Source organism: Lissotriton helveticus, chromosome 9 (assembly GCF_964261635.1).
Source record: "Lissotriton helveticus chromosome 9, aLisHel1.1, whole genome shotgun sequence".
Classification (NCBI taxonomy): domain Eukaryota; kingdom Metazoa; phylum Chordata; class Amphibia; order Caudata; family Salamandridae; genus Lissotriton; species Lissotriton helveticus.
Window position 1 is genome coordinate 1,164,897,751 of NC_136070.1, and position 13,910 is coordinate 1,164,911,660.

The window sequence follows — 13,910 nt, forward strand, 5'->3', positions numbered from 1 at the left end:
CAAGTATCCACACTTCGGAATAGACGGCGCTATTCACACTAAGGATAATATTCAATTGTCAGTAGAGTAACCTTACCCCACCCTTCTAACACGTATAATTATGAACTCGCTTTGCTCTGAACCCACCGCGAAGTGAAAGTTCTAAGAGTTCCACTTGAACATAAAATACAACTCAAACTCGCACTTTTACACGGAAAATTCCCTAAATTCAAACACACACGAAATCCGTACAGGACTCTCACCTGTTTATAGAAATCATGCACCGTTAGCAAAATAACGACGTTATCCGTACAGGGCTCTCACCTGTTTATAGATATGAAACATGTACCCGTACAGGACTCTAACCTGTTTATAGATAATCATGCACCGACGTTAAATTTTACCCTTCACTCAAGCTTGGATATAACTAATACTCTCATCACAGTGAGTTTTATGGAAGGCGCTTTGTCCCTATTCTCATGCTGCTTTGATTTCTTAGAAAATCCTCACTATACAAGATTCAGACCTAGCCCTAAAACTGTGCTGCTCGGCGACAACACTATGGTACACGGCGATACCTCTTGTGATACTCGGCGATATCACTACAAACGAACAGATGGCTTGCGTGACTAATTTCTCGCCACACAATCTATACCGGTATAGCTTACAGATAGGCACGAAAAACGAACTTAACAAGTGTTAAAACATTGATCCTATTTTCATACCATGACGCAATCCTTAGCAACCAACATGTTACCTTGGTTACCGCTTAGCAACCATCCTCTGCTACCAGATAATTGATCCAGCGGGCTATAGAAAATATATCATAAACTACGCTACCCAACTTCATAACCTATAAACAAAATTCTATACTAAACATGGACCCATTTATGAACCTGATATATTTTTGGGCCTACTGAATCAGGTGGTCAGAATAAATCTATATACACATTATATACACTCTATATACAATTTTATACATTTGCAGAAAGAATATTGTCATTAGAATAAAACCCAACCATTTAAACGACCACCATAGGCGACGTGATCTAGCTAAAGGTAACCTATACTTCTAAATAACCAAGACCAGCTTGTTTGTCAAAAGTAAGATTTTATTTTCTAAATTATGGTATATATGTTGTAAGTTTTATAATTGAAATATATTTGCAATAAAGCAAGCATGATGGTAAGAAATAAGAAAAATACAATTTAAGCAATTGAATTAACTTCAAAGAATTATATAAAGTTTAGCATTTCTAAAACATATTTTCCTAACTGAGCTAAATAGACAGAAATTAAAGTAAAGATCTTTGAGGATTCTTACGTGCTCCACGCAAAGTCCAGCAGCACATCACCCTCATCGGAAAGTCAGAAAGCAGCAGCCAGCCCAACCCTAAGGGCATGACTTTTTATACCTTTCTACGCTAACTAAACTAGCAAAGGAAAGTTTTCAGAAATACTCGACGTCCCATTGGCTGAGAGTGACAAGTGACATGTCACCCGATTCTTAAAAAGTTCCACAAAATCATGTCTTACAAAGACCATTGTCTCTTCCACGTGAAGCCAGAGGCTTCCTGCGATTGCAACTTTGTTTTAAGTCATCCTCGCAGCTTCCATAGTCTTACGGTGCAACTTCCGCGGATGCCAAGTTAAGGACTGACAAAAAGTTCACTTTCGACCTTGGCCATGTCCGACAGAATGATGTCAGCTCATCAGTTTTTGCTTTGTGAATGCAGCTTCAATAAACGTTTTCATTCAGAATGGGCGTCTCGTGACTTTCTGCAGAATTATAGATCAGCTTTTATTTTGCGGCTCAAATAGCTAGGCCTCAAAAGCAGGCAACTTATGATTTCTAGTATAAAACAAACACAAGAAAAGTATTAATGTAAGAAATAAAGTATATTCTGTATCCACCCCATGGTTTACTAAATAATTAGCCCACCCGATTAATCAAAATGTTACCTAGCCATTGCAAACAAATAAAGCAGCGTTTATATTTACCAGTCTCCGTTTTTCTATGAGACCCATATGCACCTAGAATAGTAGAAATGACATCACACAGACAAGAAAAAGCAAAACAAGCACATGCTTATTTTAAATATGCAGCAGTTAGTAATGACAAAAACGAAAACAATAAATTATTTTATTATTTTGCACGAACAAAAAGATGCAACATTTATGCACGTTTATGAGCACACATGTTAGTCCCCCCACGTGTAAAGTTTAATCTAGGTTGTATTAGCACGACATATCACAAATCATTAATAATTTTATTCATGTTATGGAAATGTGATTTTGCGAGTTTAAACAAAATTTTGTTTTCTATCTCGCTCCATCACTCTCACTGAGGGGGAAGGTAGAGGAATCTTGGCCAGTGTATTTTGGTTTAACCATTGCCAGAGGCAGCCTCCAAAATGTGAGATTTAACATTGTAATTGCATAAAGTTTTTGCTGCAAAATGGTCTTCGCGCGTGGAAGCATTTTTTTCATCCCTATGTTTTTTTTTATTTACTTAATGATTTTGTTGTCCACAAACCAGGCCAGAAAGAATCAGAGTTATATAAACATGAGTTATTAGTTGGGAAGGATGTGAGTCATTCACAAGTAATAAGTTATCATCAATTATCTTTTTACTGGGAACCAAGTACTCAATGGCAGCACTAAACTGTCTCAGGTTAGTGAAGTAGAGCAGTCCAAGGCCTACTCAAGAGACCCCAGTCCGCTGGTACGCAACAAGAACTCCCAATAAATCATCAAGTTAGTGCTTTTTCTTTTAAAAGGGAAATATGGTTATTAGACACACGCTACTAAATACTATGCATTAAACTACAAATCGATACATTCAGGTAGATAGAAATACATTTGTTTTCACCATCATATCATGGTACACCCCTAGTGGATCGTTAACCCTTAACCACAATTCTACCCCTGTTTTAGTGCAACAATACCATTTCGGGGTGAGGGGGTCATCATAAATAGGACAGGCCTACTGGCTTTGTCATGGTGTTACCACATCTGTAAAAACAGCCACATGTTATTATATTCAAAAACATTCATTATATGGAAAATATTGCATTGTCAGCATCAACATTTCAAACAATCTATATTAATATGTTAAGCATGTGCCTCTGAGTCTTTCCTTTCCATTTAACAGACAGCCACTGCAGTCATAGGACTCAAGACAATGTGTCCCTGCACTTCAACACCAAATAGCTTAAGCTCCAGATCCCAGATATATTTTGGAACTATTGCAAGCAGCTCCATGGGTTATACATTGACCCCAGTGACCTAGGATTATGGCTGATAAAACATTCTGTGGGGCATCTGCACTCCATGCAACCCCCAAACACATTTACAGACCAGTAGTGGTGCCCCTGCACTTTACAGGGTACCACAAAATAAGCACAGTATGGAAATTAGGCCCTGACAGGGGCTTATGGAGCACTCCTATCACACCAGCGATATGAATCCTTGATAAGCAGCTTTCTACTATGGGGAAAAGAGGTCTCCTGTAAGCATGCGGCCTCGAGTTGCGTTTTGTTTTAAACACGGCTGCCCCAGTCCTACCTAGTAAATCCACATGCCTTTGGTCTTTTTTTATTGTAAGTGCAGCGCAGGGAGCCTACTCCGGTGCTGTCAGGCAGACTGCTCCATACCACTCCCAGCCATGTTCCCGCAGCAGAGGAGAACACTGTTGTCTCTCTCCCGCCAACTTTGAGTGGAGTTGAGGAGCTGCTGCTGGGGGCCCTCTGCCCACCCCCAGACATAGACACTGAGGATGGAGGAGATTCCCTACATCAGTTCCAGGGCTCTGACCTCCCCTTGAGCAGAATGAGGAGAATGGTGGCAATCAGTCTGCTTTCTTTCTCTGACCCTGGAATGGGTTCCATAGGACATCCACATGTGTCTCAGGCTGGAGTCCCTGATGCCAAACGTTGCCTCAGGGTTGAGCCCTCACCCACACCTCTTCCATTTAAATTAATAAATGCGTTGATCCCCTCGGAACCTGGTCCACCGCAGGAGTGAAGTGCCACATGCTTCATTTTCTGTCTGGCCCCACCCCATATCTTGGCCCCAAAGGTCCAAGCCCAGCAATGTTGGGTATGTTTCATACAGGTGGCCAGCCCTACTCACCAAGAGCGTTTTCTTCAGGTCTCTTGGCCTTTAAATTAGGGTTTTTCTCAAGGAGCATAATTTCAGTGCCCCTTGTCCTAAGTATGTGCTCTGTTCCAGCTCCTGAGGCTCTCTCCTACTTGGGGGGTTTGTTCCACAAAGCCAGCAAGCAGAACAGCTTCCCTGACAACAAGTGCCACTGCAGTCCCACTTACTCCATGTTGCACCTTGCAAGGGTGCCTGCGCTGCAGGGGCGATTGTTTATATGCAGGAAGTGAAACCTTCCTGCACATAATCAATATTGGTGATTTGCTCTTTCTGTGTGCAGAATGCAGCACACATAGAAAGAGCAAAAAACGGTGAGAAAATAAAATTTTCTCCTCGTATCGCCATTCTAAGACCAGGTATTACCTGGCCTTCGGTTTTTGTTCTGCCCCAGCCTTGTAAATCTGGGGCAGCCTCAAAAGGTGATGAGTGTTGCGGTGGAACGCTCACAGCAACACCCATTGCCCACCCCTTTGCCTCAGAGGACTGCTGCGGAAAGAGGCATATTTACAAGGTTATTTACAACAAGGGGTGGTGAGGGACAGAGTCTCTGAATTAAGCAGAATACTCTCACCCAGTCAAGAGATCAGGGCTAGATCCAACACCGTTTTTTAGCTCATTGCACCATCCCAGTTTCAGAACCTGGCTGTATGCAAATTAGTCTGTTCCTGTCCCAGTGCATGATGGGAACAGGGCAAACCAAACTACAAAAGCCAATTCTTACACTGGGAAGGAAACAAGCTTCCGGGGACCGGTTTCTGGCATTACAGCCGTCTTCGGCCCGGCTTGCTTGAATCCTGATGGTGCAATGAGCAAGGGACTCATGTCTGAGTATACCCTTCCACGCTTAGGGTGGACAAAATTATTTACAACAAGGGGTGGTGAGGGACAGAGTCTCTGAATTAAGCAGAATACTCTCACCCAGTCAAGAGATCAGGGCTAGATCCAACACCGTTTTTTAGCTCATTGCACCATCCCAGTTTCAGAACCTGGCTGTATGCAAATTAGTCTGTTCCTGTCCCAGTGCATGATGGGAACAGGGCAAACCAAACTACAAAAGCCAATTCTTACACTGGGAAGGAAACAAGCTTCCGGGGACCGGTTTCTGGCATTACAGCCGTCTTCGGCCCGGCTTGCTTGAATCCTGATGGTGCAATGAGCAAGGGACTCATGTCTGAGTATACCCTTCCACGCTTAGGGTGGACAAAATTATTTACAACAAGGGGTGGTGAGGGACAGAGTCTCTGAATTAAGCAGAATACTCTCACCCAGTCAAGAGATCAGGGCTAAATCCAACACCGTTTTTTAGCTCATTGCACCATCCCAGTTTCAGAACCTGGCTGTATGCAAATTAGTCTGTTCCTGTCCCAGTGCATGATGGGAACAGGGCAAACCAAACTACAAAAGCCAATTCTTACACTGGGAAGGAAACAAGCTTCCGGGGACCGGTTTCTGGCATTACAGCCGTCTTCGGCCCGGCTTGCTTGAATCCTGATGGTGCAATGAGCAAGGGACTCATGTCTGAGTATACCCTTCCACGCTTAGGGTGGACAAAATTATTTACAACAAGGGGTGGTGAGGGACAGAGTCTCTGAATTAAGCAGAATACTCTCACCCAGTCAAGAGATCAGGGCTAGATCCAACACCGTTTTTTAGCTCATTGCACCATCCCAGTTTCAGAACCTGGCTGTATGCAAATTAGTCTGTTCCTGTCCCAGTGCATGATGGGAACAGGGCAAACCAAACTACAAAAGCCAATTCTTACACTGGGAAGGAAACAAGCTTCCGGGGACCGGTTTCTGGCATTACAGCCGTCTTCGGCCCGGCTTGCTTGAATCCTGATGGTGCAATGAGCAAGGGACTCATGTCTGAGTATACCCTTCCACGCTTAGGGTGGACAAAATTATTTACAACAAGGGGTGGTGAGGGACAGAGTCTCTGAATTAAGCAGAATACTCTCACCCAGTCAAGAGATCAGGGCTAGATCCAACACCGTTTTTTAGCTCATTGCACCATCCCAGTTTCAGAACCTGGCTGTATGCAAATTAGTCTGTTCCTGTCCCAGTGCATGATGGGAACAGGGCAAACCAAACTACAAAAGCCAATTCTTACACTGGGAAGGAAACAAGCTTCCGGGGACCGGTTTCTGGCATTACAGCCGTCTTCGGCCCGGCTTGCTTGAATCCTGATGGTGCAATGAGCAAGGGACTCATGTCTGAGTATACCCTTCCACGCTTAGGGTGGACAAAATTATTTACAACAAGGGGTGGTGAGGGACAGAGTCTCTGAATTAAGCAGAATACTCTCACCCAGTCAAGAGATCAGGGCTAGATCCAACACCGTTTTTTAGCTCTCTGCTTAATTCAGAGACTCTGTCCATCACCACCCCTTGTTGTAAATTATTTTGTCCACCCTAAGCGTGGAAGGGTATACTCAGATGTGAGTCCCTTGCTCATTGCACCATCAGGATTCAAGCAAGCCGGGCCGAAGACGCCTGAAATGGCAGAAACCGGTCCCCGGAAGCTTGTTTCCTTCCCAGTGCAAGAATTGGCTTTTGTAGTCTGGTCTGCCCTGTTCCCATGATGCACTGGGCCAGGGACAGACTAATTTGCATACAGCCAGGTTCTGAAACTGGGATGGTGCAATGAGCTAAAAAACGGTGTTGGATCTAGCCCTGATCTCTTGACTGGGTGAGAGTACTCTGCTTAATTCAGAGACTCTGTCCTTCACCACCCCTTGTTGTAAATTATTTTGTCCACCCTAAGCGTGGAAGGGTATACTCAGATGTGAGTCCCTTGCTCATTGCACCATCAGGATTCAAGCAAGCCGGGCCGAAGACGCCTGAAATGGCAGAAACCGGTCCCCGGAAGCTTGTTTCCTTCCCAGTGCAAGAATTGGCTTTTGTAGTCTGGTCTGCCCTGTTCCCATGATGCACTGGGCCAGGGACAGACTAATTTGCATACAGCCAGGTTCTGAAACTGGGATGGTGCAATGAGCTAAAAAACGGTGTTGGATCTAGCCCTGATCTCTTGACTGGGTGAGAGTACTCTGCTTAATTCAGAGACTCTGTCCATCACCACCCCTTGTTGTAAATTATTTTGTCCACCCTAAGCGTGGAAGGGTATACTCAGATGTGAGTCCCTTGCTCATTGCACCATCAGGATTCAAGCAAGCCGGGCCGAAGACGCCTGAAATGGCAGAAACCGGTCCCCGGAAGCTTGTTTCCTTCCCAGTGCAAGAATTGGCTTTTGTAGTCTGGTCTGCCCTGTTCCCATGATGCACTGGGCCAGGGACAGACTAATTTGCATACAGCCAGGTTCTGAAACTGGGATGGTGCAATGAGCTAAAAAACGGTGTTGGATCTAGCCCTGATCTCTTGACTGGGTGAGAGTACTCTGCTTAATTCAGAGACTCTGTCCATCACCACCCCTTGTTGTAAATTATTTTGTCCACCCTAAGCGTGGAAGGGTATACTCAGATGTGAGTCCCTTGCTCATTGCACCATCAGGATTCAAGCAAGCCGGGCCGAAGACGCCTGAAATGGCAGAAACCGGTCCCCGGAAGCTTGTTTCCTTCCCAGTGCAAGAATTGGCTTTTGTAGTCTGGTCTGCCCTGTTCCCATGATGCACTGGGCCAGGGACAGACTAATTTGCATACAGCCAGGTTCTGAAACTGGGATGGTGCAATGAGCTAAAAAACGGTGTTGGATCTAGCCCTGATCTCTTGACTGGGTGAGAGTACTCTGCTTAATTCAGAGACTCTGTCCATCACCACCCCTTGTTGTAAAATATTTACAAGGTGGCATTAAGCTGCGTTAAGTGGCTTAGTGCCACCTTGTAAATATTGGGAATGGCACAAAACCACTAGAGCGTCAGAAAAAGTGGTGGTGCAGAGGAGTTAGAGGCTTGTATAAATGCCCCGTCGTTTTTACAGTTATTCCATTAACTGCACTTACACAGCTGCGTACATTTTGTGCACAACTGATGTTTGCCTGGTCTATTTTGGCATATGTATTTGTTACAGTGTAGAGTCGTATTTGGTTCTGACGTGCTTGCAACATTTTTTCCTTATAAGTTTTGAATTCTTATTGTCCATCACATCATTTTTTGGCATGAACAGACGGCCAAAAAACAATATTTGCGACCAAACATTTCACAAACTGCAGATTTTAATTGAAGATAATATTTACGTGAAATACACATATGACTTTATAATGGAGTGAACTGCGTGTAATTTGCATAAACAACACTACATGACCCCGCACATTGGGCTTTCCTGTTAGCATATTAGCAATCCTTAGTTTTTTAGCGAATCATTTTTTACTTTTAGTGCCCATTCTTGACATCATTGTGGTTGTTTATAGTGTAATAATAACATTCAGACATTAATGCATATTTGTCACTTACAGTGGTTTTTTTGTAACACAAATCAAGGCACAGTAGTGGTTACAATCTATGCCATTTGATTGATAGCCAGTAGCGGTCGGCAGTAGGAGTTACTGCAGGGTGGTGACGTGGGCAGGGGGAGGGGCAGGGTGGGGGGTAGTAATGTATGGATTACGGAGTTTTACAGGTAAGTAAACATTTAAATAAATAAAACGAATTTTGTTGCGCGCACTGCATCACCAAATGTGATGCAGTGAGCGCAACGAAATTCGTCGTATTTATTTAAATGCTTACTTACCTGTAAAACTCCGTAATCCATACATTACTACCCCCCACCCTGCCCCTCCCCCTGCCCACGTCACCGCCCTGCAGTAACTCATACTGCCGACCGCTACTGTTGATAGCCCTGGTAGGGATGGTGTGATAAATGGACATGAAATGCAGAATCTGTCCTCAAATTGAAGTAGTACATGTAAGTGCTTGGTGTAAATTCAAAATAATGGTTGTGGACCAAACATTATTTGCTAAAAAAAAATAATTTTGCATTTTTGGGACAACAGGGTTTATTTATCCAAAATTCAAGGTGACATTATTTTTCATTCTGCTCTCCTTCCTCCATTAGCCTTCCTTATTGTACATCTTTATTTATACCATTTTAAAAGTTATATTTTACTGTTTCTTTCTGATATTTAAATTCCAGTTGATGAATGCAATTCAAAACTGATCCAAAATAATTGCATTGTATGGTGAAATGTTTATATTTTCATAAACTTTCAAGCTGATGTTTAGGCCAAAAATGATTGCATTTCAGGACTGTATTTATAGGTAATTGTTAGAAACGGGGGTCTCTAGTTGGTAGGTTTGTATCCTGTCCAACTACGAACCCTTCTTTCTAGTCAGGATAAGAGAGCTACACTTCTAAAATAACCCCTGCACCCCCTTGCTAGCTTGGCACGAGCAGTCAGATTTATCTCAGAGGCAATGTGTAAAGCATTGTCTCTGAGTGCGGACAAGGTCAGGGCGGAGTCACGTAGTGCCGTCCCCCCACCCCCCCCCCGGTAGGCGCAGGGATCCTGTGGCAAAAAGTTTTCTGGATCCAGTCTCACACCTGGGGATAATTCTACATTAAGGAATCTGCGGCTAGAATCGTCTCTACCAGATACATTGTTACCGAAGGTAAGTAACTCGTACGTCGGACCCCGTCATTCTGAGATTGATACAGTATGTATCAGTGTGCTGGCAATCCTCTGCATGCTTACAGCAGCCAGATTATCTGAAGGAGGGATGACAGGACTAGGTAGCCTCCCACCCTTCCGAGCTCAATACTATGTGCTCAGAGTGCTGGCACGATGGGTCTTGTCAGCCTCCCACCCTTCCGAGCTCAAAACAGTATGCTGTGCCGTAGTGACCATCTGGACAGACAGACAGACAGATGGACAGACGGACAGACGGACGGACGGACAGACAGACAGACAGACAGATAATGCCCCTAAAGGACATTTTTATTTACTAAACTCACTGTCGTATAGGCTTCAAGGTTTTGGTGAAACTAATCATCCAATCCCACACACAAATTAATTCAAAACTACATGGCAAATCTGATGCTGCAAGGGTGTATGAAAACTGTGCACGTGGATGGGCAGCTAGTATCAGTGAAGATATCTTTTGTTTTATTCACTGATGGAGGCTATATGGTATCTTTCAACTTTGGCATTTTTTTACAATCATATTTTTGAAGTCAAGAAGTGTTCTATGCAGAGTGTTAATAAAACATGAAAGGGCTAATGACCCAGCAGGGAATATCACATTCCAAGGAGAAAAAAGATAGATAGATAGATAGATAGATAGATAGATAGATAGATAGATAGATAGATAGATAGATAGATACTGCGTACCTTACACCTTTTTTATAATATTCACTTACTTTTTAAAGGAAAAACTGCTCTGAAGTACTGGCAGCATTTTGATTTACTGTCTAAAAATAAACCTCAAGGACTTGGTTCTTCATCGCTTTGGTATGACAATCCTTTACCCCATAGTCTACCTGCTTTCTCATAAAAGTGCTCCGCCTTACCACCGCTTATTTTGCCTGGTCTGGTGGACAGTAGCACTTTACAAAAGCCCTTAATAAAATAAACTTATAAAATATAATTTTGCGTATGACAATATACAAACTAGCGCTGTTCTACACAGATGTAAACCCCTCAACTTAATTAATAAAAAAACTGATGTCTGCCAGAGAGTTTCAAAACTGCAGCAAGGTAAACGCAATTTGACAGTACTAATGCGGCCTTTCCTCTGTGCTTCTTTTTACATGAGCGATAAGTCTGTCCTAAATATGAATTAAAGGGAAAACAACTCGTACAATAAGGGCTCATAGTAAAATGATAAGAAAATAAAAGAAATGCCAGCAGCCTTTAAGGTCACGTGCACTGCTTTAATCATCATGTTTAAGGGCCGCCACTTCCAATCCAATCCTGCGCTTTCTTTTCGTTGGTAACTACACTGCGATAAACAGATTCGGTGATTTACTTTAACAATTTGCGACGTTGGAATCGAAATAGGGGTCTTGTAACCCGGTCTGAGACGGGTCCTCGGCTTTGGAGCCAGCACTGCATCCCCGGGACCCGCAGGTTCAGAGTCTGACGAAAGGACATCGAAGGGTTACAAAACATCATTACAATCGGCCTGAATCTGTCCCACGCTGGGGGTTCTGCCTCTGTGGCCTGACACGGTATGATGGGCCCTCCTGCAGAATTTAAAGAGGGGCCCCTTTGTCTTCCATATCGCAAACGTATTCATGGGCCTAGGGTTGAGTGGGGGCACCCTGTAGGGGTGGTGGTATTCACCTCCGTACCCCAGTTGCAAACTCGGCAGATCAGGCCGCTATACGACATCCACTTTGTTTTCAACGACGTAAAATGAGGCAATATTTTCTATTTTCTCCTCACCCCGATTATTTTGGTTCCACTTTGAAACGCGCGAAGATCAGTCTCGGCAGACATGCGAAGTTCACCTATACAGTATACACCCTAACACGTTTCCACGTGGTTTCGCGCCTCACGTGCACGCGCTCGGAAGCCTGACGTACCTGCAGAGATGAGAGACGTGCGCGTCATTTTCAGAGGGGACTTTATGTCACGGTGTTGCTGCTCTCACCGGCCAGAACCAGCGGCTCCGGCCAAGAGTGTAAAAAGTTGCACAGACTGATGTGCATTTCGATCCTATTTCCTGTCAGGCCTGCATCTGATAGGCGACGTTTACCAATTCAGGGAGAGTATTGGATCTGCTAAGGTGCGCCTAACACGTGAAAGGTAAGGGACGGGATGCCTGCAAATGGTCGAAACCACTGCAATTGCTCCTGGTTGTATTCGAAAATGGGGCGGCTGTGCCATTGCAACCAAGGTGCACCCTACTGACGGGCCCAATAGACCGCAACAATTTTATGTCCCGTTTGGGATGCAACAGGCCCTTTCCCTCTGTTTAAACTTATTGAATTATACCATGTGTGAATGATTTGCACAAACCCCTGATGAAGGTATTCCCCGAAACGCATTGGGGATTAGTATAGTTCACACGGACCCAGCGATACGAGTATTGAGGACATAAAATGACTTGAGTGTAGAATGTGAGAGAAAAAAATGGTGATCGTGGTCATTTGCAGGGAACGGACGGCGAAGCTGTTGAAAGGGGAGGAAGGCCGAGGAGAACTATCACCAGGCCACGCTTTGAGACCAAACCAGAGGGCTCAGTCCGTACACACTGCTGTGAGGAAAGGAGCACTCAGTGGAGAAACGCCTGACGCACCTTGAACGAAAACAGCTGCCACTCACTGTGCAGACTTCGAAACTACCAGCCGGCCCCAGCAGCCACCGTGCGGCTCCCGCCCTGGCCACCCACCGCCCATAGCCCCACGTACACAACACAAATGTGGCATCTGTAGGGTGGATGGGGAGTGCACGAATCGAGGTGTCCCGTTATCAACCTTTCATGTAGAGTGCCGCAGAGAGGGGGGTGCTACAGTTGCTTCGGGATTTCATACTCGCGTCCAGAGGCGTATTTAGGAAGAAAAGTCCCGGGTTCTGCAAGAACCCCCTCTCACCTCCCCTCCTCATGGCAAAAAGTGGGCTCTGATAACCGGCAATCACACTGCAGCAGCCCAATTACTTCGAGCTGCAGCCCCTGAATGGTTACCAGATGCTGCCTCTCCTGCAACCCCCCTCTGTATATCTGCGCACCTCCGAGATGAATGACAACACATCAGTCCGCTGCTGAGATAACTGTAGCGCATAGAGGCTTCTACGCGTTGAGCTCGGCATGCACGCGCTATACTTTCCCACACGCTACCATTCTGCTTCCAGCTCACACCTACTCCACCTCATCTTTCCTCAGGTTATCTGTCCGGCCAGCACCTCTCGGACCCGTGGTGACCCCCCTCACCCCCAGAGCACCAGCAGGAAGGGCCTCGAGATACCCGGGCCTCTGCCCCATCACTCACAGAAACCTACAAAGTCAACAGGCAAACTGACGTGTATCCGACCAGGAGGCGCCCTCCAGAATGTTAACATGTACGTATAATGGTGCATACGTCACTCACTCGAGGCGTGACGTATAAGTAGTAAAAATACCTGCAGATGTCGCCTATCTCCGAAAATGTGTAAAGTGCATGTTGTATCCGCGAGTATGCATTGGCGGCAGAACCTACTGTCCCTGTAAATACACTGCTGTCTAAATTTGCCATGTACGTAAGTCTTCTGTTACTGTTAGCCGCGCACTGGTGTCTACTGTCTCCTTAAATATACTGCCATCGCTTGTCTGAAAATTCACTGGTGTCTTTTGTTTCTCTATAGTCTTCCGTGAGAAGTGCACTGGTGTTTGTAGTTTCGGTAAGTATACCAGTGTCCGTCTGTAGTGTAAACACACCGCTGTCTACTGTTTCTGTAAATGTACCGAAATCTACTATTTCTGTAGATAGTTTCCGTAAATATACTGGTGTCTGTTGTGTCTGTTAGACGCGCGCTAGTGCCTATCCTCTCAATAAATATACTGATGTCCGTTGTCTCTGTGGATGCGCACTAGTGACTGTAGTCTTTGTTACTCTATAGAGGTGTCTATTGCTTCTGTAAGTATACTTATGTTTTTTCTTTGTGTAGATGCGCGCAGGTTTCTATAGTGTGTGTAAATATCCGGGTGTGCATTGTTTATATTAGATGTGCACTGGTGTGTGTAGTCTTGGTAATTAAACTTGCGTCTCTTGTCTCTGTCTATTGTAGACTATTGTCTGCCGTGCCTGTAATCAAACCGGTGTCTATTATTTCTCTGGTTACGCACTGGTTTCTATAGTTTATGTGAGTATATTGGAGTCTGCTGTCTCTCTTAGAAGAAGAC